Genomic DNA, 23340 nt, shown 5'->3' on the forward strand with positions numbered 1-23340 from the left:
TTCAGTCCAAGTTCCATTCCACGTTCCATTAAATTCCATTCATTGTTCCATTCCGCATAACATTACATTGCATTATACTTTCCATTACACATTCCATTCCACAATACATTCCACATTCCATTGCATTTCATTCCACATTCCATTTCACATTCCTTTCCACATTTCATTGCGTTACATTGCACATTCCATTCCACATTCCATTTCACATTCCATTCCATGTTCCATTACATTCCATTACACATTCCTTTCCACTTTCCATTAAACATTCCTTTTCACATTCCATTCCATTCCGTTCCTGATTCCATTCCACATTGCATTCCATTCCAGTCCACATTCCATTCCATTCCATTTATACATTCCAATCCATACCTTTCCACGTTTCATTCCACATCCCATTCCAATCTATAACATTCCACATTCTATTCCACATTCCATTCCACTTTCCATTCCATTCCATTCCACTTCCCATTCCACATTCAATTGCACATTCAATTCCACGTTTCATTGCACAATCCATTCCACATTCCATTCCAGGTTCCATTCCATGTTCCATTCCACATTCCATTCAATTACATTCCACTTTCCATTCCGCGTTCTATTGCAGTATATATTCCACATTCCATTCCACATTCCATACCCCATTACATTCCATTCCATTCCACATTCAATTGCACATTCCCTTCCACATTCCATTCCATTCCATTCCACATTCCATTCCATTCCATTCCACATTATATTCCATTTCATTGCACATTCCATTGCTCATTCAATTCCTCATTCTCTTCCACATTCCGTTCCATTCCATTCCACCTTTCATTCCATTCCATTCAACGTTTCATTTCATTCCGTTACACATTCCATTCGACATTCCATTTCACATTCCATTCCACATTCCGTTTCACCTTCCATTCCATTCCATTCCACTCCATTCCATTCCATTCCACATTCCATTCTATTCTATTCCGCATTCCATTACTTTCCATTTCACATTCCATTACATTCCATTCCACATTCCATTCCACATTCCATTCCACATTCCATTCCACGTTCCATTCTATTCCATTCCACATTCCATACCATTCCATTCCACATTCCATTCCTTTCCATTGCACATTCCATTGCATATTCTGTTCCATTCCATTCCTTTCCACCTTCCATTCCACATTCCTTTCCATTGCATTCCACATTCCATTCCATACTCCATTCCACATTCCATTCCACGTTATATTCCACATTCCATTCCACATTCCATTCCGCGTTGCATTCCACGTTCCATACCATTCCATTCCACGTTCCATTCTCTTCCATTCCACTTTCCACTTCATTCTATTCCATTTCCATTCCACGTTCCATTACACATTCCATTCCACCTTCCATTCCTTTCCAATCCGCATTCTTTTCCCCATTCCATTCCATTCCATTCCACTTCCAATCCCATTCAATTCCACATTCCTTTCCATTCCATCACATTCCATTCCACATTCCATTTCATTCCATTCCATATTCCATTCTATTCCATTCCATTCCACATTCCATTTATTTCCATTCCAGATTACAATCCACTGTATTACGCATTCCATTCCATTCCATTCCATTCCAAATTCCATACCATTCCATTCTATTCCATTCCACATTGTATTCCATTCCATACCACATTCTATTCCATATTCCAATCCATTCCATTCTCATTCTTTTCCATTCCATTCCACTTTCCATTCCATGTTCCATTACACGTTCCATTCCACGTTCCATTCCACTTTCCATTTTGCATTGCACTCCATTACATTCCATTCCATTCCATTCGTGATTCCATTCCAGTCTATTACACATTCTATTCCATATTCCATTCCATTCCATTCCACATTCCATTCCACATTACATTCTATTCCATTTCACATTCCACTCCATTCCATTCCACATTCCATTCTTTTCTATTCCACGTTACATTGCACATTCCATTCCCCCTTCCATTCAAAATTCCATTCCACTCCATTCCAAATTCCATTCCATTCCTTTCCACGTTCCATTACACACTCCATTCCACATTCCATTCCATTCCATTACACATTCCATTCCATTCCATTCCACTTTCCATTGCACGTTCCATTCCACATTCCATTCCACTTTCCATTCCACGTTTCATTCCACTATCCAATCCATCCCATTACACGTACAATTCCATTGCATTCCACTTTCCATTCCACATTCCATTCCACATTACGTTCCACTATCTATTCAGTTCCATTCCATTTCATTCCACGTTAGATTCCACATTACATTCCACATTTCATTCCCTTCCATTCCACATTCCATTCCACATTCCTTTCCATATTCCATTACACTTTCCATTCCATTCCATTCCGTTCCATTCCACATTCCATTCTACATTCCATTTCACATTCCATTGCATTCCACGCTCCTGTCCCCAATCCATTCCACATTCCATTCCACGTTCCTTTCCATTCCATTCCGCGTACCATTCCTCTTTCCATTACATTCCTTTCCACGTTCCATTCCACATTCCATTGCACATTCCATTCCACTTTCCATTCCACATTCCACTCCATTCCATTCCGCTTTCCAATCCACATTCGATTCCACGTTCCATTCCATTACAATCAATGTTCCATTCTACATTGAATTCCATTCCACGTTCCATTTTACATTCCATTCCATGTTCCATTCCACATTGCACTCCGTTCCATTCTACGTGACACTTCACATTCCATTCCACATTCCATTCCACATTCTATTCTGGTCCCTTCCACATTCCATTTCACTCCATTCCAAATTCCAGTGCACTCCATTCCACATTCCTTTCCACCTTCCATTCCAGTCCATTCCACATTCCATTCCATTCCATTCCACATTTCATTGGACTCCATTCCAGATTCCATTCCACATTCCATTGCACTCCATTCAACATTCCATTCCACATTCCATTCCATTCCATTCCACGTTCCATTCCACATTCCATTCCATTCCATTCCACAATCCATTCCACGTTCCACTCCATTCCATTCCGCTTTCCATTCCACATTCCACTCCACGTTCCATTCCATTGCAATCCACGTTCCATTTCACATTGCATTCCATTCCACGTTCTATTTCACATTCCATTCCACTTTCCATTCCACAATGAACTCCGTTCCATTCCACGTGCCACTCCACATTCCATTCCACATTCCTTTCCACATTCCATTGCAGACAATTCCAATTTCCATTCCATTCCATTGCACATTCCATTGCACTCCATTCCACATTCCATTCCACATTCCATTCCAATCTACATTCCATTCCACATTCCACTCTTTTCCATTCCACATTCCATTCCACATTCCATTCCGTTGCATTCCATTCCATTCCACTTTGCATTCCACTTTGCATTCCACTTTTCTTAAAACCTTCCTTTCCATTCCATTCCACATTCCATTCTACGTTCCTTTCCATTCCATTCCACTTTCAATACCACTTTCCATTCCAATCCATTCACCTTTGCATTCCACATTCCATTGCACACACCATTCCACTTTCCATTCCACATTCCATTCCATTAAATTCCACATTCAATTCCATTCCATTCCAATTTCCTTTGCATTCCACTCCATATTCCATTGCATTCCATTCGACATTCCATTCCATTGCATTCCACATTCCATTCCACATTCCATTCCATTCCATTCCATTCCATTCCTTTCCACATTCCATTCCACGTTCCATTCCATGCCATTACACGTTCCATTCCATCTTCCTTTCCACGTTCCATTCCACGTTGTAGTCCACGATCCTTTCCATTCCATTCCACGAGCCATTCCACGTTCCAGTCCACATTTCATTCCACATTCCATTAAGCATTCCATTCCACTTTCCATTACATTCCATTTCACATTCCATTCCACTCCATTCCACATTGCATTCCATTGCAGCCCACATTCCATTCCACATTCCTTTCCATTCCACTTGGACTTTCAATTCCATTCCATTTCACATTCCATTCCACCTTCCATTCCATTCAACATTCCATTCCACATTCAATTACACCCTCCATTCCATGCATTCCACATTGCATTCCACAATCCATTCTATATGATTCCACATTCAATTCCACATTGCATTACATATTCAATTCCATTACTTTCCATTCCATTCCACTTTCCATTCCAGATTCCATTCTATTGCATTCCACATTCCATTCCACATTCCATTCCACATTCCACTCCATTCCATTCCACGTTCCATTCCACTTTCCATTGCTCATTCCATTCCATGTTCCATTCTACGTTCCATTCCAATCCATTCCAAGTTCCATTCCACTTTCCATTGCATTCCACTCCACGTTCCATTCCAACTTCCGTTGTACATTCCTTTCCAAGTTCCATTCCACATTCCATTCCACGTTCCATTCCACGTTAAATTCCACATTCCATTCCACGTGCCATTCCATTGAAGTTCCATTTCACATTCTATTCCATTCGATTGCGTGTTCCATTCAACATTCTATTCCACATTCCATTCCACTTTCCATTCCACGTTCCATTGCACATTCCATTCCAGGTAACATTCCACAATCCATTCCACCTTCTATTCCACATTCCATTCCATGTTCCCTTCCATTCAATTCCACATTCCATTCCACATCCCATTCCACTCCATTCCACGTTCCATTCCACTTCCCATTCCACATTCCATTCCACATTCCACTCCACATTCCATTCCATTTCACATTCCTTTCCACATTCCATTGCAGTCCATTCCAGATATCATTCAACATTCAATTTCATTCCATTCCACATTCCATTCCACATTCCTTTCCAATCCATTCCACCTTCCATTCCACATTCCATTCCATTTCATTACACATACAAATCCACATTCCATTCCACATTGCATTCCACATTCCCTATCACATTCCATTCGACTTCCCATAACACATTCCATTTCACTTTCCATTCCATTTTTTTCCACATTCCATAACACATTCCATTCCGCGCTACATTCCATTACATTCCACATTCCACTCCACATTGCATTCCACGTTCCATTGCATTCCATTCCACGTTCCATTCTACTTTCCATTAGACGTTCCATTCCTTTCCATTCCACCTTCCATTCTACGTTCCATTAGATGTTCCATTCCGCATTCCATTCCACATTCCGTTCCATTCCATTCCACGTTACATTCCATATTTCATTCTATTCCATGCCACATTCCATTCCTTTCCATTCTACATTCCATTCCATTCCATTCCACGTTCCATTCCACATTCCATTCCACGTTCCATTCCATTCCAATGCACGTTCCTTTCCATTACTTTTCACTTTCCATTTCATTCCATTTCACGTTCCATTCCACATTCCATTCCACGTTCCATTCCATTCCATTGCACATTCCTTTCCATTCCTTTTCACATTCCATTCCATTCCATTCCACGTTACATTCCGTATTTCATTCCATTCCATTCCACATTCCATTCCTTTCCATTCAACATTCCTTTCCATTGCATTCCATTCCACGTTCCATTCCACATTCCATTCCATGTTCCATTCCATTCCATTGCACGTTCCTTTCCATTCCTTTTCGCGTTCCTTTTCATTCCATTTCACATTCCATTCCACATTCAATTTCACATTCCATTCCTCCTTCCATTCCATTCTATTCCATTCCACATTCCATTTCATTCAATGCCACATTCCATTCCATTAAATTTCATTCCACATTCCATGGCATACCATTCTGCATTCCATTTCATTCCATTCCATTCCACATTCGATGCTATTCCATTCCAGATTCCATTCCATTCCATTCCACATCCCATTCCACATTCCATTCCATTCCATTCCACATTCCATTCCACACTCCATTCCACATTCCATTGCCTTCCATTCCTCATTCCACATTCCATTCCATTCCGTTCCACATTCCATTCCACATTTCATTCCACATTCCATTCCACGTTCCATTGCCTTTCATTCCTCATTCCATTCCATTCCTTTCCACATTCTATTCCACTTTCCATTCATAATTCCATTCCACATTCCTTTCAACGTTCCAATCCACGTTCCATTGCATTCCATTCCATTCAATTCCATTCTGGATTCCTTTGCATTCCACTCCACATTATATTCACATTCCACTGCATTCCATTCCACATTCCATTCCATTCCATTCCACATTCCATTCCATTCTGTTCCACATTCCATTCCTTTCCACTCCACATAACATTCCACTTTCCATTCCACGTTTCATTCTACGTTCCAATCCATTCCATTCCACGTTCCATTCGGCATTCCATTCCATGATCCATTCCACGTTCCATTCCGCTCCATTACATTCCATTCAACGTTCCATTCCACGTTCCATTCCATAACCTTCCACATTGCATTCCATTCAATTCCGTTCCATTCCTTACCACATTCCGTTCCAAATCACATTACCTTCCATTCGACATTCTTTTCAATTCCATTCCACATTCCATTCCACATTCCATTGCCTTCCATTCCACTTTCTTTTCCATTCCACAGCACATTCCATTCCACTTTCCAATCCACGTTCTTTTTCGTGTTCCATTCCTTTCCATTCCAATCCATTCCGGATTCCATTCCATTCCATTCCGCATTCTATTCCACATTCCATTCCTTTCCATTCCACATCCCATTTCACTTTCCATTCCATTATATTTCACATTCCACACTATTCCCTTCGACATTACATTACCTTCCATTCCACATTACATTCCAAATCCCATTCCACATTCCATTCCACATTCCATTCCGTTCCTTTCCACGTTCCATTACACGTTCCATTCCACATCCCATTCCACATTCTATTCCATTCCATTCCACATTCCGTTCCACATTCCATTCCACATTCCATTCCATTCCACATTCCATTCCATTCCATTCCACATTCCATTAAATTCCATTACACATTCCATTCCACAATCCATTCCATTCCATTAAACTTTCCATTCCACATTCCATTCCAGCTGTCATTCCATTCCATTCCATTCAATTCCACATTCCATTCCATTCCATTCCTCATTCCCTTCCTATTCCTTTCCATTCCATTCCACATTCCATTCCATTCCATTCCATTCCACATTCCATTCCACTTTCAATTCCGCATTAAATTCCACATACCTTTCAATTCCATTCCATTCCTTTCCACATTCCATTCCATTCCGTTCCACCTTCCTTTCCACATTCTATTCCATTCCATTCCAAATTGCATTCCACAGTCCATTCCAATTCCATTCTATTCCATTCCACCTTCCATTCCACATTCCATACCATTCCCATGCACATGGCATTTCGCAGTCCATACCAATACCATTCCATTCTTTTCCACATTCCATTCTACATTCCATTGCACATTCCATTCCATTCTATTCCACATTCCGCTCCACATTCCATTCTATTCCATTCCGCATTGCATTCCACATACCTTTCCATTCCATTCGACATTCCATTCCAAATTCCTTTCCATTCAATTTCACTTGGCTTTCCATCCATTCGAAATTGTATTCCATTCAATTCCATTCCACATTCCATTCCATTCCATTCCATTCCAGTTTCAATTCCATTCCATTCCACCTTCCCTTCAATTCCTTTCCACTTTCCATTCCATTCCATTCCATTCCATTCCACATTCCATTCCTATTCCTTTCCATTCCATTTAACTTTCTATTGCACATTCCATTCCACTTTCCTTTCCACAGTCCAATCCACATTCCATTCCATTCCATTTCACTTTGCATTCCATTTCATTCCATTCCACATTCTATTCCATTCCACATGCCATTCCATTGCATTCCATGATCCATTCCACATTCCATTCCACATTAGTTTCTCTTACATTGCGCATTCCATTCCACATTCCATTCCACATTCCATTCCACATTCCATACCATTCCCTTCCACATTCCATTCCACATTCCATTAATTTCCATTACAAATTCCATTTCACTTTCCATTCCACATTACTTTCCACTGTCCATTGCACATTCCATTCCACATTCCATTCCGTTCCATTCTACATTCCATTCCACATTCCTTTCCACATTCCATTCCATTCCAATCCACATTCCATTCCATTCCATATTCCATTCTAAATTCCATTTTATTTCATTCCACATTCCATTGCTAACTCCTTTCCACGTAACATTCCATTGCATTCCACGTTGCATTCCATTCCATTCCACATTATATTCCATTTCATTCCACTTTCCATTCCTCATTCAATTGCACATTCCCTTCCACATTCCTTTACATTACATTCCACTTTCCATTCCACATTCTATTCCACATTGCATTCCACGTTCCATACCATTCCATTCCTAGTTCCATTCCACCTTCCATTAGACGTTCCATTCCGTGTTCCATTCCACTTTCCATTCCATTCCATTCCAATTTCCATTACACATTCCATTCCATTAATTATTCCATTCCATTCCATTCCATTCCAGATTTCATTCCATTCCATTCCACATTCCATTCCATTCCATTCCACATTGCATTCCATTCTATTCTGATTTACATTCGATTGCATTCTATTCAATTGCATATTCCATTCCATAGTCCATTCCCTTCCATTGAGCATCCTATTCCATTCCATTCCATTCACTTCCACATTCCATTAAATTCCATTCTGTTCCACATTCCATTCCCTTCTATTACACATTCCATTCCATTCCATTTCACATTCTATTAAATGCCATTCCACATTCCATTTCACAATCCATTGCATTCCATTCCACATTATATTCCATTCCATTCCACATTTCATTCCACTTTCCATTCCATTCCATTCCACATTTCATTCCAGGTTCCATTCCATTCCATTCCGCATTCCTTTCCACATTCCATTCCACATTCCATTCCATGTTCCATTCCAGGTTCCATTCCACTTTCCATTCCATTCCATTTCACCTTTCACTCCATTCCATTCCACGTTACATTTCATTCCATTCCACATTGCATTCCGCATTCCGTTTCACTTTCCATTCCATTCCATTCAATTCCATTCCACATTCCATTCCATTCTATACCGCATTCCATTATATTCCATTCTATGTTCCATTACATTCCTTTCCACATTCCATTCCATATACCATTCCACATTCCATTCAATATTCCATTACCCTTTCCATTCCATTCAGTTCCACATTCCATTCCATTGCATTCCATTCCATTCCACATTCCATTGCATTCCATTCCACATTCCGTTCTATTCCATTCCTCATTCCATTCCATTTCATCCCACATTTCCTCACACGTTCCATCCCATTGCATTCCACATTCCATTCCACGTTACATTCCACTCCATGCCACTTTCCATTCCATGATCCATTGCGAGTTCCAAGCCATGTTCCTTTCCACGTTCGATTCCACATTCCATTACATTCCATACTATATTCCATACCATTACATTCGATTCCATTCCACAATACATTCCATTCCATTTGACATTCCATTCACATTCAATTCCACATTCCATTTCGTTCCATTCCACATTCCATTCCACATTCCATTCCACATTCCGTTCAATGTTCCATTCCTTTCCATTCCATTTCACATTCCATACCATTCCATTCCACATTCCATTCCATTCCAATCCACATTCCATTGCAGATTCCTTTCCATTCCATTCCATTCCACCTTTCATTCCACATTCCTTTCCATTGCATTCCACATTCCATTCCTTATTCCATTCCACATTGCATTTCACATTTCATTCCCTGTAATATTCCACATTACATTCCACATTGCATTCCACGTTCCATTCCACGTTCCATGCCATTCCTTTCCACGTTTCATTCCATTCCATTCCACGTTGCATTTCATTCTATTCCAGGTTCCATTCCACATTTCATTTCCCCATTCTAATCCCCTTTCCATTCCGTTCCATTCCACTTCCAATTCCATTCACTTCCGCATTACTTTCCATTCCATTACATTCCATTCTGCATTCCATTAGATTCCACTCAATATTCAATTCTATTCCATTCCATTCCACATTCCATTAAATTCCATACCACATTACTCTCCATAACATAACACATTCCATTCCATTCCATTCCATTCCATTCAAGTCCACATTTGATAACATTGCATTCAATTCCACATTCTATTCCATTCCATTCCACATTCCATTCCATTCCAATTCATTCCATTCCATACCACATTCCATTACATTTCAATATCCGTTCCATTCCATTCCATTCCATTCCATATTCCATTCCATTCCATTCGACAATCCATTCCTCATTCCATTGAGTTCCATTCCACATTTAATTCCACATATTTTTCCACATTTCCTTGCGTTACATTGCCCATTCTGTTCCACATTCCATTTCACATTCCATTCCACCTTCCATTCCATTCCATTCCACTCCACATTCCTTTCCCCTTTCCATTAAACTTTCCTTTTCACATTCGATTCCATTCCATTCCACATTCCATTTCACATTGCTTTCCATTCCGGTCCACATTGCATTCCACATTCCATTCCATTCCATTTCATTCCACATTCCATTCTACCTTCCATTCCATTCCATTCCACGTTCCATTCCACATTCCTTTCCATTCCATTCCACATTCCATACCATTCCATTTCATTCCACTCCACATTGCATTCTATTCCATTCCACATTCTATTCCACGTTACATTCCATTCCATTCCACATTCCGTTCCACATTCCATTTCATTCCATTCCATTCCATTCCACATTCTATCCCATTCCATTCCACATTCCATTCCACGTTCTATTCCACTCCGCATTCCACATTCCATTCCACTTTCCATTCCACGTTCCATTCCAAGTTCTATTCCACGTTTCATTCCATTCCATTCCAAGTTCCATTGCACATTGCATTCCTTTCTATTCCCCTTTCTATTTCACATTCTTTTCCACGTTCCGTTCCACATTCCATTCCAACACATTCCACGTTCCATTTCACGTTCCATTCCACCGTTATTTCCACATTCCATTCCAAGTTCCATTCCATTCCATTCCACATTCCACTCCACTTTCCATTCCTTTCCATTGCACGTTGCATTCCTCATTCCATTGCACATTCCATTCCACGTTCCATTCCATAATCCATTCCATATTCCATTCCACTTTCCATTCCATCCCATTCCACGTTCCATTCCACATTCCATTCCATTCCAGTCCACCTTCCCTTCCATTCAATTTCATTCCATTCCGTATTCCATTCCATTCCATTTGACATTCTATTCCACATTCCATTCCATTCCATTCCAGATTCCATTCCATTCAATTCCACATTCCATTCCACATTCCATTGCAAATTCCATAACACGCTGCATTCCACATTCCATTCCATGTTCTGTTACAAATTCCATTCCATGTTACTTTCCATTCCATTCCAGATTACATCGCGCATTTCATTCCATACCATTCCACTTTCTATTCCACATTCCATTCCACATTCCATTCCACATCCCATTACGTTCCATTCCACATTCCATTCCACTTTGATTTGCATTGCTTTCCACATTCCATTCCATATTCCATTCCACATTACATTACAATACATTCCACATTCCATGTCCCGTTCCTTTCACAGTCCATTCCACATTCCATTCCACTTTCCATTCCATTCCATTCCACATTCCATCCACTTTCCATTCCTTTCCATTCCACTTTCAATTCCACATTCCATTTCATGTTCCATTCCACGTTCCATTACACACTCCATTCCACGTTCCATTCCATGTTCTCCTCCACGTTCCATTAAATTCCATTCCACCTTCCATTCCACATTGCATTCCCTCCCATTCCACGTTCCAATCCATTCCATTTCACGTTGCATTCCACATTCCATTCCACATTCTATTCCACAATCCATTCCTTTCCAATCCATTACATTCCACTTTCCATTCCACATTCCATTCCACATTAATTTCCACATTCCATTCCGTTCCATTCCACAATCCATTCCACATTCCTTTCCACATTCCATTCCACATTCCATTCCATTCCATTCTACATTCCATTCCACATTCCAATCCATTACTTTCCACATTCCATTCCAAATACCATTCCACATTCCATTCCATTCCATTCCATCCCCCGTTCCATTCCACATTCCATTGCACATTCCATCCGAAGTTCCAATCCACGTTCCATTCCACATTTCATTCCATTCCATTCCATTCCATTCCACTTTGCTTTCCATTCCACGTTCAATTCCACATTCTATTCCACATTCTATTCCACATTGCACTCCATTCCTTTCCACATGCCACTCCACATTCCATTCCACATACCATTCCGTATTCCATTCCATTTAATTCCACATTACATTCCATGCCATTCCACATTCCATTCCGCATTCAATTCCTTTCCATTCCACATTCCATTCCACATTCCATTTCATTCCATTCCATATTCCATCCAACATTACAATCCATTCCATTTCACAGTCCATTCCATTCCTTTCATATTCCATTCCACATTCCATTCCACGTTCCTTTCCATTCCTTTCAACGCTCCATTCGACCTTCCATTCCACTTTCAATTACACGTTCAATTCCACTCCATTCCACCTTGCATCCACGTTCCATTCCACATTCCATACCATTCCATTCTATTGCATACCACCTTCCATGCCATTGCATACCACATTCTATTCCGCAATCCAATCCATTGCATTCTCTTTCTTTCCCCTTCCATTACACATTACATTCCACGTTCCATTCCACTTTCCATGCCACGTTCCATTCCACATTCCATTTCGCATTGCATTCCATTCCATTCCGTTCCATACCGGATTCCATTCCATTCCGTTACACATTCTGTTCCACATTCCATTCCATTCCTTTCGACATTCCATTCCACATTACTTTCTATTCCATTCCATTCGATTTGACATTCCATTCAACATTACATTCTATTCCATTCCACATTCCACTCTTTTCATACCACATTCCTATCCTCTTCATTCCTCGTTACATTCCACTTTCCATTCCACCTTCCATTCAACATTCGATTCCACTCCGTTTCAAATTCCATTCCATTCCATTCCACGTTCCATTCCACACTCCATTACACATTCCATTCCATTCCATTCGATTACACATTCCATTCCATTCGACTTTCCATTCGACTTTCCATTCCACATTCCTTTCCACTATCCATTCCACTTTCCATTCCACGTTCTAGTCCATCCCATTCCACGTTCCATTCCATTGCATTCCACTTTCTATTCCACTTTTCATTCCACATTACATTCCACAATCCATTCCATTCCATTCCATTCAATTCCAAGTGACATTACACATTCCATTCCACATTTCATTCTGTTCCATTCCACATGCCATTCCACATTCCTTTCCACATTCCATTCCACATTCCATTCCATTCCATTCCATTCCACATTACATTCCGCATTCCATTACACATTACATTCCACATTCCATTCCACATTGCATTCCATTCCATTGCACTTTCCATTCCATTTCATTCCACGTTCGATTCCACGTTCCATTCCTCATTCTATTCCACATTACATTCCACTTTTCATTCCATTCCATTCTACATTCCATTCCTTTTTCCATTCCATTACATTCCACGTTCCATTCCAAATTCCATTGTCCATGCCATTCGAAGTTCCATGCAACATGACATTTCACTTTCCATTCCATGTTACTTCCAAGTTCCATTCCATTCCATTGCACTTTCCATTCTACTTTCCATTCCACATTATATTCCACGTTCCGTTCCACGCTCCATTCCACATTCCATTCCATGTTCCATTCCACGTTCCCGTCCACATTCCATTGTACATTCCATTCCAATTTCCATTCTGCATTCCATTCCACTTTCCATTCCAGGTTCCTTTCCACGTTCCATTCCGTTCAATTACATTCCCATTTCCATTCCATTCCATTCCAAGTTCCATCCCACATTCCTTTCCACATTTCATTCCACGTTCCCTTCCACATTCCATTGCACATTCCATTCCACATTCCCTTCCACATTCCATTTCACATGCCATTCCATTCCATTCTATTCCATTCCACATTCCATTCAATTCCATTCTAAATTCCATTCCATTCCTTTCCACATAACATTCCATTCAATTCCACATTTCATTCCACATTCCATTCCACATTCCATTCCATTCCATTCCACATTCCATTTCACATACCATTCCACATTGCATTCCATTCCATTCCACATTCCTCTCCACATTCCATTCCACATTTCATTCCATTCCATTGCACATTCTATTCCATTCCATTCCACATTCCATTCCACATTCCATTACATTCCACATTCCATTCCGCTTTCTAATTCTAGTTCCATTCCTCATTCCATTCCACGTTCCATTCCAATCAATTCAATGTTCCATTTCACATTCCAATCCACGTTCCATTCCATTTCATTCCACTTTCTGTTCCACTGTCCATTCCATTCCATTCCACTTTCCATTCCACATTCCTTTCCATTCCCTTCGATGTTCCACTCCACATTCAATTGCATTTTCCATTCCACAGCTATTCCATTGCATTCAACATTCCATTCCACATGCCATTCCCCATTCCATTCCATTCCACTCCAATGCATTCCACTTTCCTTTCCACATTCCATTGCACATCCCATTCCACGTTCCATTCCATGTTTGATTCCACGTTACATTCTACGTTCTATTCCGCATTCCATTCCACATTCCATTCAATTCAATTCCACATTCCATTCCACTTTCCATTTCATTGCATTCTACATTCTATTCCACATTCCATTCCACATTCTATTCCACTTTCCTTTCCATTCAATTCCACGTACCATTCCACTTTGCATTCCAATCCTTTCCACTTTCCATTGCACATTCCATGCCACGTTACATTACACATTCCATTCCACCTTCCATTTCACATTCCATTCCACGTTCCATTCCATTCCTTTCCACGATGCATTCCATATTCCATTCCATTCCATTCCGCTTTCAATTCCGTATTCCATTGCACGTTCCATTCCGCGTTCCATTCCATTCAAATCCACTTTCCATTCCACATTGCATTCCATTCCACGTTCCATTCCACATTCCATTCCACATTCCATTCCACATTGCACTTTGTTCCATTCCACGTGCCAGTCCACATTCCATTCCACATTCCATTCCACATTCCTTTGTATTCCATTCCACATTCTATTGCATTCCATTCCACATTCCATTTCACATTCCATTCCATTGCGTTCCACATTCCATTCCACATTCCATTCCATTCCATTCCACATTCTAATCCATTCCATTCCACTTTCCATTCCATTCCATTCCACATTCTAGTCCACATTCCATTCCATGTTCCATTCCATTCCATTCCACCATCCATTCCATTCCATTCCATGTTCTATTCCACGTTCCACTCCAGATTTCGTGCCACATTCCATTAAACATTCCGTTCCACATTCCATTCCATTCCATTCCACATTGCATTCCACTGCAGTCCACATTCCATTCCACATTCCGTTGCATTTCATTCAAACATTCCAATCTATTCCATTCCAAATTCCATTCCAACTTCTGTTCCATTCCACTTTCCATTCCACATTCCATTCCACACTCCATTCCATACTCCATTCCATATTCCATTCCACATTCTGTTCCATTCCATTCCACGTTCCATTCCGCATTCAATTCCACATTCCATTCCACATTCCATTCAGTTCCACATTCTGTTCCACATTGGATTTCATTGAATTACACATTCCATTCCACATGCAAATCCACATTCCATTGCACATTCCATTCAATTCCGTTCCACATGCAATACCATTCGATTCCATTCCACGTGCCATTCTACGTTCCATTCCCCATTCTATTCCACTTTCCATTCAGCATCGCATTCCATTCCATTCCACTTTCCATTCCACATTCCATTTTACATTCCATTCCAAGATCCATTCAACATTCCATTCCACGTTCCATTCCACTTTCCATTACATTCAAGTTCCTTTTAACTTTGCATTTTATTCCATTCCATTCCACATTGCATTCCAAATTCCATTCCACATTCCATTCCACGTTCCATTCCACATTCCATGGCCCATTCCATTACACGTTCCATTTCACATTCCATTCCATGTTCCATTCCACGTGGCATTCCATGTTCCATTCCAATCCATTCCACCTTCCATTCCATTCCATTCCAATTTCCATTCCACATTCCATTAGACAATCCTTTCCATTGCATTCCACATTCCATTCAACATTCAATTCCATTCCATTCCACATTCATTTCCATTCCATTCCACATTACTTTCCACATTCCGTTCCATTCCATTCCACATTCCTATCCACATTCCATTCCATTTTATTCCACTTTCCATTCCACGTTCCATTCCACATTCCATTCCACATTGCATTGCACATTCCCTTTCACATTCCATTCCGTTTCATTCCACATTCCATTACAAATTCCATCGCATTCCATTCCACTTCTCATACCACATTCCATTGCACATTGCATTCCATTCCATTCCACATTCCATACCACATTCCATCCCATTCCATTCTACGTTCCATTCCATTACATTCCACATTCCATTCCACACTCCATTCCGCGTTCCATTCCATTCCATTCCACGTTCCATTCCATTCCATTCCACGTTCCATTCTACTTTGCATTAGAAGTTGCATTCCATTCCATTCCACGTTCCATTCTACATTCCATTAGAAGTTCCGTTACACGTCCCATTCCACGTTCCATTCCTTTCCATTCCACATTACATTTCCTATTCCATTCCAGTCCATTCCACATTCCATTCCATTCCATTCAACATTCCATTTCATTCCATTCCACGTTCCATTCCACGTTCCATTCTGCATTCCATTCCACGTTCCATTCCACGTTCCATTCAATTCCGTTCCACGTTCCATTCCACGTTCCGTTCCATTCCATTCCACATTCCATTCCATTCCATTGCACATTCAAATTCATTCCATTCCACTATTCATTCCACATTCCATTTCACATTCCATTTCACATTCCATTCCATTTCATTCCAGTTTCCATTCCATTCAACTCCACATTCCATTCCATTCCACATTCCTTTCCATTGCATTCCATTTCACATTTGATTCCATTCCATTCCTCATTCCATTCCATTTCATTCCACATTCCATTGCATTCCATTCCATTCCATATTCCATACCATTCCGTTCCAATCCACTTTCCATTCAACGTTCCATTCCACATTCCATTCCATTTCATTTCACTTTCCATTCTATTCAATTCCATTCCATTCCTCATTCCATTCCATTCCATTCCACATTCCATTCCATGTTCCTTTGCAAGTTCCATTCCATGTTACTTCCCAGTACATTCCATTCCATTCCATTCTGAATTCTTTTCCATTCCATTCCAAATTATATTTGACATTCCATTCATTGCATTCCACATTCCATTCCATTCCATTCCACATTCCATTACTTTCCATTCCACATTGCATTCCACGTTCCATTCCACATTCCTTTCCACGTTTCATTCTGCGTTCCACTTCATGTTCCATTCTACATTCCTTTCCATTCCATTCCACGTTCCATTCCATTCCATTCCACGTTCCATTCTACTTTCCATTGGACTTTATATTCCATTCCATTCCAAGTTACTTTCTACTTTGCATTAGTGCTTCCATTCCACGTTCCATTCCACATTCCGTTCCATTCCATTCCACGTTCCATTCCATTCCATTCCAAGTTCCATTTCATTCAATTCCACTTTCCATTCCGCATTCCATTTCACATTCCATTCCACCTTCCATTACATTACATTCCATTCCACATTCCATTCCATTCCTTTCCACTTTCCTTTCCTTTCATTTCCAAATTCCATTCCATTCCATTACATTGCATTCCACTTTCCATTCCATACCATTCCACATTCCATTTCATTCCATTCCACTCCACACTCGAATGCATTCCATGTTCCATTCCATGTTCCACTCCAATTTCCATTATATTCCCTTCCATTCCATTCTGGATTCCTTTCCATTCCATTCCAAATTATATTCAACATTCCGTTCCATTCCATTCCACATTCCATTCCATTCCATTCCAAGTCCCATTCCACGTTCCATTGCACATTCCATTCCACGTTCCATTCCACATTCCATTCCATTCTATTCCACGGCCCATTCCACTTTCCATTCCATCTTCCATTCCACGTTCCATTCCATAACATTCCACATTCCATTCCATTCTATTCCATTCCACATTCCATTCCACATACCATTATCTTCCTTTCCACATATTTTTCCATTCAATTCCACATTCCATTCCATTCCATTCCAAATTCCATTCCACATTTCATTATCGTCCTTCCCACATTCTTTTCCATTGCATTCTACATTCCTTTCCATGTTCCATTCCACGTTCCATTTTGCGTTCCATTCCATTCCATTGCATTCCATTCCGAATTCCGTTCCATTCCATTCCAGATTCTATTCCACTTTCCATTCCATTCGATTCTACATTCCATTCCACATTCCTTTCCATTCCATTCCATATTCCACTCCGTTACATTCCACATTGCATTCCTTTCCATTCCACGTTACATTCCACATTCCATTCCACCTTCCATTAAACATTCCATTCCATTGCATTACAAATTCCATTCCTTTCCATTCCACATTCCATTCAAATTTCCATTCCATTAAATTCCACTTTCCATTCCACATTTCATTGCCCATGCCATTTCACGTTCCATGCCACATTCCATTTCATGTTCCATTCCACGTTCCATTAAGAGTTCTAATCCATTCCATTCCACGTCCCATTCCACATTGCATTCCATTCCATTCCACATTCCATTTCACTTTCCATTCCGCATTCCATTCCATTCTATTCCGCATTCTATTCCACATTCTATTCCATTCCATTCCACATTCCATTCCACATTCCATTCCGTTCCATTCCACATTCCAGTTCCTTCCATTTCACATTCCATTCTACATTCCATTCCACTCTGCAGTCCCCATTCCATTCCACTTTCAATTCCATGTTCCATTCCAAGTTCCATTCCACGTTCCATGCAATTCCATACGACGTTCCATTGCACATTCCTTTCCATTCCACTCCAATTTCTATTCCACATTCCATTCCGTTACATTCCAATTCCATTACATTCAATTCCGCATTCCATTCCACATTCCATTCCACTCCAATGCATATTCCATTCCACATTGCCTTGCATTCCATTCCACATTCCATTCCACATTCCGTTCCACTTTCCATTCCAATACTTTCCCCGTTTCATTTCACGTTCCATTCCACAGTCCATTCCACATTACTTTCAACGTTCCATTCCATTCCATTCCACGTTCCACTCCAGTTTTGATTCCTTTCCATTCCACGTTCCATTCCACATTGCATTGCACGTTCCATTCCACGTTCCATTCCGTGTACCATTCCCCGTTCCATTCCATGTTCCATTCCATGTTCCATTCCCTCCCATTCCACGATCCATTCCACTTTCCATTCCATTCCTTTCCACGTTCCATTCCACATTGTATTCCATCCCATTCCTCGTTCCATTCCATTCCATTACACGTTCCATTCCTCATACCATTCCACATTTGATTATACAGTACATTCCATTCCATTCCATTCCATTCCACGTTCCGTTCAGCATTCCATTTCACTTTCTATTCCTCATTCTATTCCGTTCCTTTCCACATTCAATTCCACATTCCTTTCCTCATTCCATTCCACATTCCATTCAATTCCATTCCATTCCATTCAATTCCATTCCATTCCATTCAATTCCATTCCATTCCATTCCACATTCCATGCTACATTCCATTCAACATTCCACTTCACAGTCCTTTCCACATTCCTATGCATTCCATTGCACGTTCCATTCCACATTCCATTCCACTTTACATTCCAATATCCTTTCCATTCCATTCCACTTTTCATTCCACTTTCCATTCCATTCCTTTCCACGTTCCATTCCACATTCCATTGCACATTGCATTCCACGTTCCATTCCACATTCTATTACATGTTCCATTCCACGTTGCATTCCATTCTATTTCACAATCCATTACACAGTCCCTTCCATTCCATTTCACTTTCCATTCCACATTCCACTCCACGTTCCATTCCACGTTCCATTGAAAGTTCCATTCCATTCCATTCTGCGTTCCATTCCACATTGCATTCCATTCCACATTGCATTCCATTACATTCCACATCCCTTTCCACATTCCATTCCATTTCTTTCCACATTCACTTCCATTCCATTACACATTCCATTCCACATTTAATTACACATCTCATTCCACATTTCATTCCACATCCCATGCCATTCCATTCCAGATTCCATTCCACATTCCATTCCACATTCCATTCCACATTCCATCCCACATTCCATTCCATTACATTCCACATTCCTTTTCACATTCCATTCCTCATTCCATTCCATTCCATTCCACTTTCCATTCCACATTCCATTTCATTCCTTTCCACATTGCATTCCACATTCCATTCAACATTCCATTCTCATCCATTGCGTTTCATTCCACATTACATTCCACATTCCATTGCATTCCAATACACATTCCATTCCACATTCCATTCCATTCCATTCCATTCCACATTCCATTTAATTCCATTCCATTCCGTTCCATTCCATTCCATTCCACTTTCCGTTCCACATTCCATTCTGCAGTCCATTCCGCAGTCCGTTCCACATTCCATTCCACATTCTATTCCACGATCCATTCGCTTTCCATTTAATTTCATTCCACATTCCATTGCATTGCGTTCCAAATTCCATTCCACAATCGATTTCACTCCAATTCACTTGCCATTCCACATTCCATTCCATTCCATTCCGTTCCACATTCCTTTCCACATTCCATTCCACATTCCATTCCGCAGTCCATTCCATGCCATTCCACTTTTCATTCCATTGCAATCCACGTTTCATTCCACATTTCATTCAATTCCATTCCACATTAAATTCCACATTCCATTCCACATTCCATTACATACAATTCCTTTCCATTGCACATCCCATTACATTCCATTCCACTGCATATTCCATTCCATTCCATTCCACTTCCAATTCCTTTCAATTCCACATTCCATTCCATTTCATTACTTTGCATTCCACATTCCACTCTATACCATTCCGGATTCAATTCCATTCCTTTCAATTCCATATTCCATAACGTTCCATTCCACATTCCATTCCATTCCTTTCCTTTCCACATTCCATTCCTTTCCACTCCATTCCATTCCACTTTCCACATCATTCTATTCCATTCCACATTCCATTAGTTTCCATTCCACATTCCATTCCATTCCATTCCACATTTCATTGCATTCCATTCCATATTCCATTCCACATTCAATTCCCTTCCATTCCACTTTCCATTCGATTCCATTCAGCATTCCTTTCCACGTTGCATTCCTTGTTCCATTTCATGTTCCATTCCATTCCATTCAACATTCCAGAACACAACGATCCTTTCCATTCCAGAATCCTTTCCATTGCATTCCACATTCTATTCCACATTCCATACCATTCCATTCCATATTCCATTCCACATTCTATTCCATTCCATTCCATTCAACTTTCCATTCCATTCCATTCCACATTCCATTACTTTCCTTTCCACATTTCATTCCACATTCCATTCCACGTTCTATTCCTTTCCATTACACATTCCATTCCCCTTTCCATTCCACATTCCATTGCCCATGCCATTCCCCTTTCCATTCCACATTCCATTGCACATTCCATTCCAGGTTACATTCCAAGTTCCATTCCTTTCCAATCCCGATTCCATTCCACATTCCATTCCATTCCACGTTGCATTCCATTCCACTCCATTCCATTCCACTGCACATTCCATTCCACATTCTATTCCACATTCCATTCCATTCCATTCCACATTCCATTGCACTTTCCATTCCTTCCTTCCACATTCCATTCCACATTCCATTCCATTCCATTCCATTCCACTATCCTTTCAATTCCATTCCACGGTACACTCCCTGTTCCATTCCACGTACCATTCCATTCAATTCCACATTCCATTCCGTTACATTCCACATTCCATTTCACATTCCACCGCACATTCCATTTCACTTTCCTTTGCATTCCATTCCACATTCCTTTCCATTCCATTAGACATTCCATTCCATCCCAGATTGCGTTCCATTCCATCCGCATTCCATTCCTTTGCATTCGACTTTCCATTCCATTCCACAATCCATTCCACATTCTATTACACATTCCATTCCATTCCATTCCATTCCATTCCATTCCATTCCATTCCACATTCCATTCCATTCCATTCCATTCCACTTTCCACTCCATTCCATTCCACATTCCATTCCATTCCATTCCACGTTCTATTCCACGTTCCATTCCATGTTCCATTCCACGTTTCCTTCCATTCAATTCCATGTTCCATTCCATTCCATTCCATTACACATTCCATTCCACTTTCCTTTTCAATCCTTTCCACATTCCATACCATTAAATTCCATTGCACTCTGCATTCCATTAAATTCCATTCCACATTCCATTCCATATTCCATTCCATTCCATTCCATTCCACATTCCATTGCATTCCATTCAACATTCCATTCCATTCCACTCCACATTACTTTCCACGTTACATTCCACTTTCCATTCCACGTGCCATTCCTTTCAATTCCACTTTCCATTCCATTCCAGTCCATGTTCCATTTCATTCATTACCACATTCCATTCCACGTTCCATTTCACATTCCTTTCCACATTCCATTTCACATTACATTCCACATTTCATTTCACATTCCACATTCTATTCCATTCCATTTCACGGTCCATTCCATTCCACATTCCATTGCATTCCCTTCCGCATTCCATTTCAATCCATTCAACATTGCATTTCACTTTCCATTCCACATTCCATTTCACATTCCAGATTTCATTCCATTCTTTTTCACATTCCATTCCATTCCAAATTCCATTCCATTCCATTCCGCATTTCAAAAAATTCCAGTCCATATTCCATTCCATTCCATTCCATTCCAAATTCCATTCAATGCCTTTTGTCATTCCACTCCATTCCATTTCATATTCCATTCCTTTCCATGTTCCAATGAATTCAATTCCGTTCCATTCCATTCCATCTTCCATACCAATAATTTCCACATTCCATTCCACTCCATACAGTTCCATTCCATTCCACTTTCCATTCCATTCCATATTCCATTCCATTCAGTTTCATTCCATTGCATTTGACATTCCATTCCATTCCATTCCACTTTCCATTCCTTTCCACTCAACATTCGTTACCACTACAT

Source organism: Pongo pygmaeus, chromosome 16 (genome assembly GCF_028885625.2).
Source record: "Pongo pygmaeus isolate AG05252 chromosome 16, NHGRI_mPonPyg2-v2.0_pri, whole genome shotgun sequence".
Classification (NCBI taxonomy): domain Eukaryota; kingdom Metazoa; phylum Chordata; class Mammalia; order Primates; family Hominidae; genus Pongo; species Pongo pygmaeus.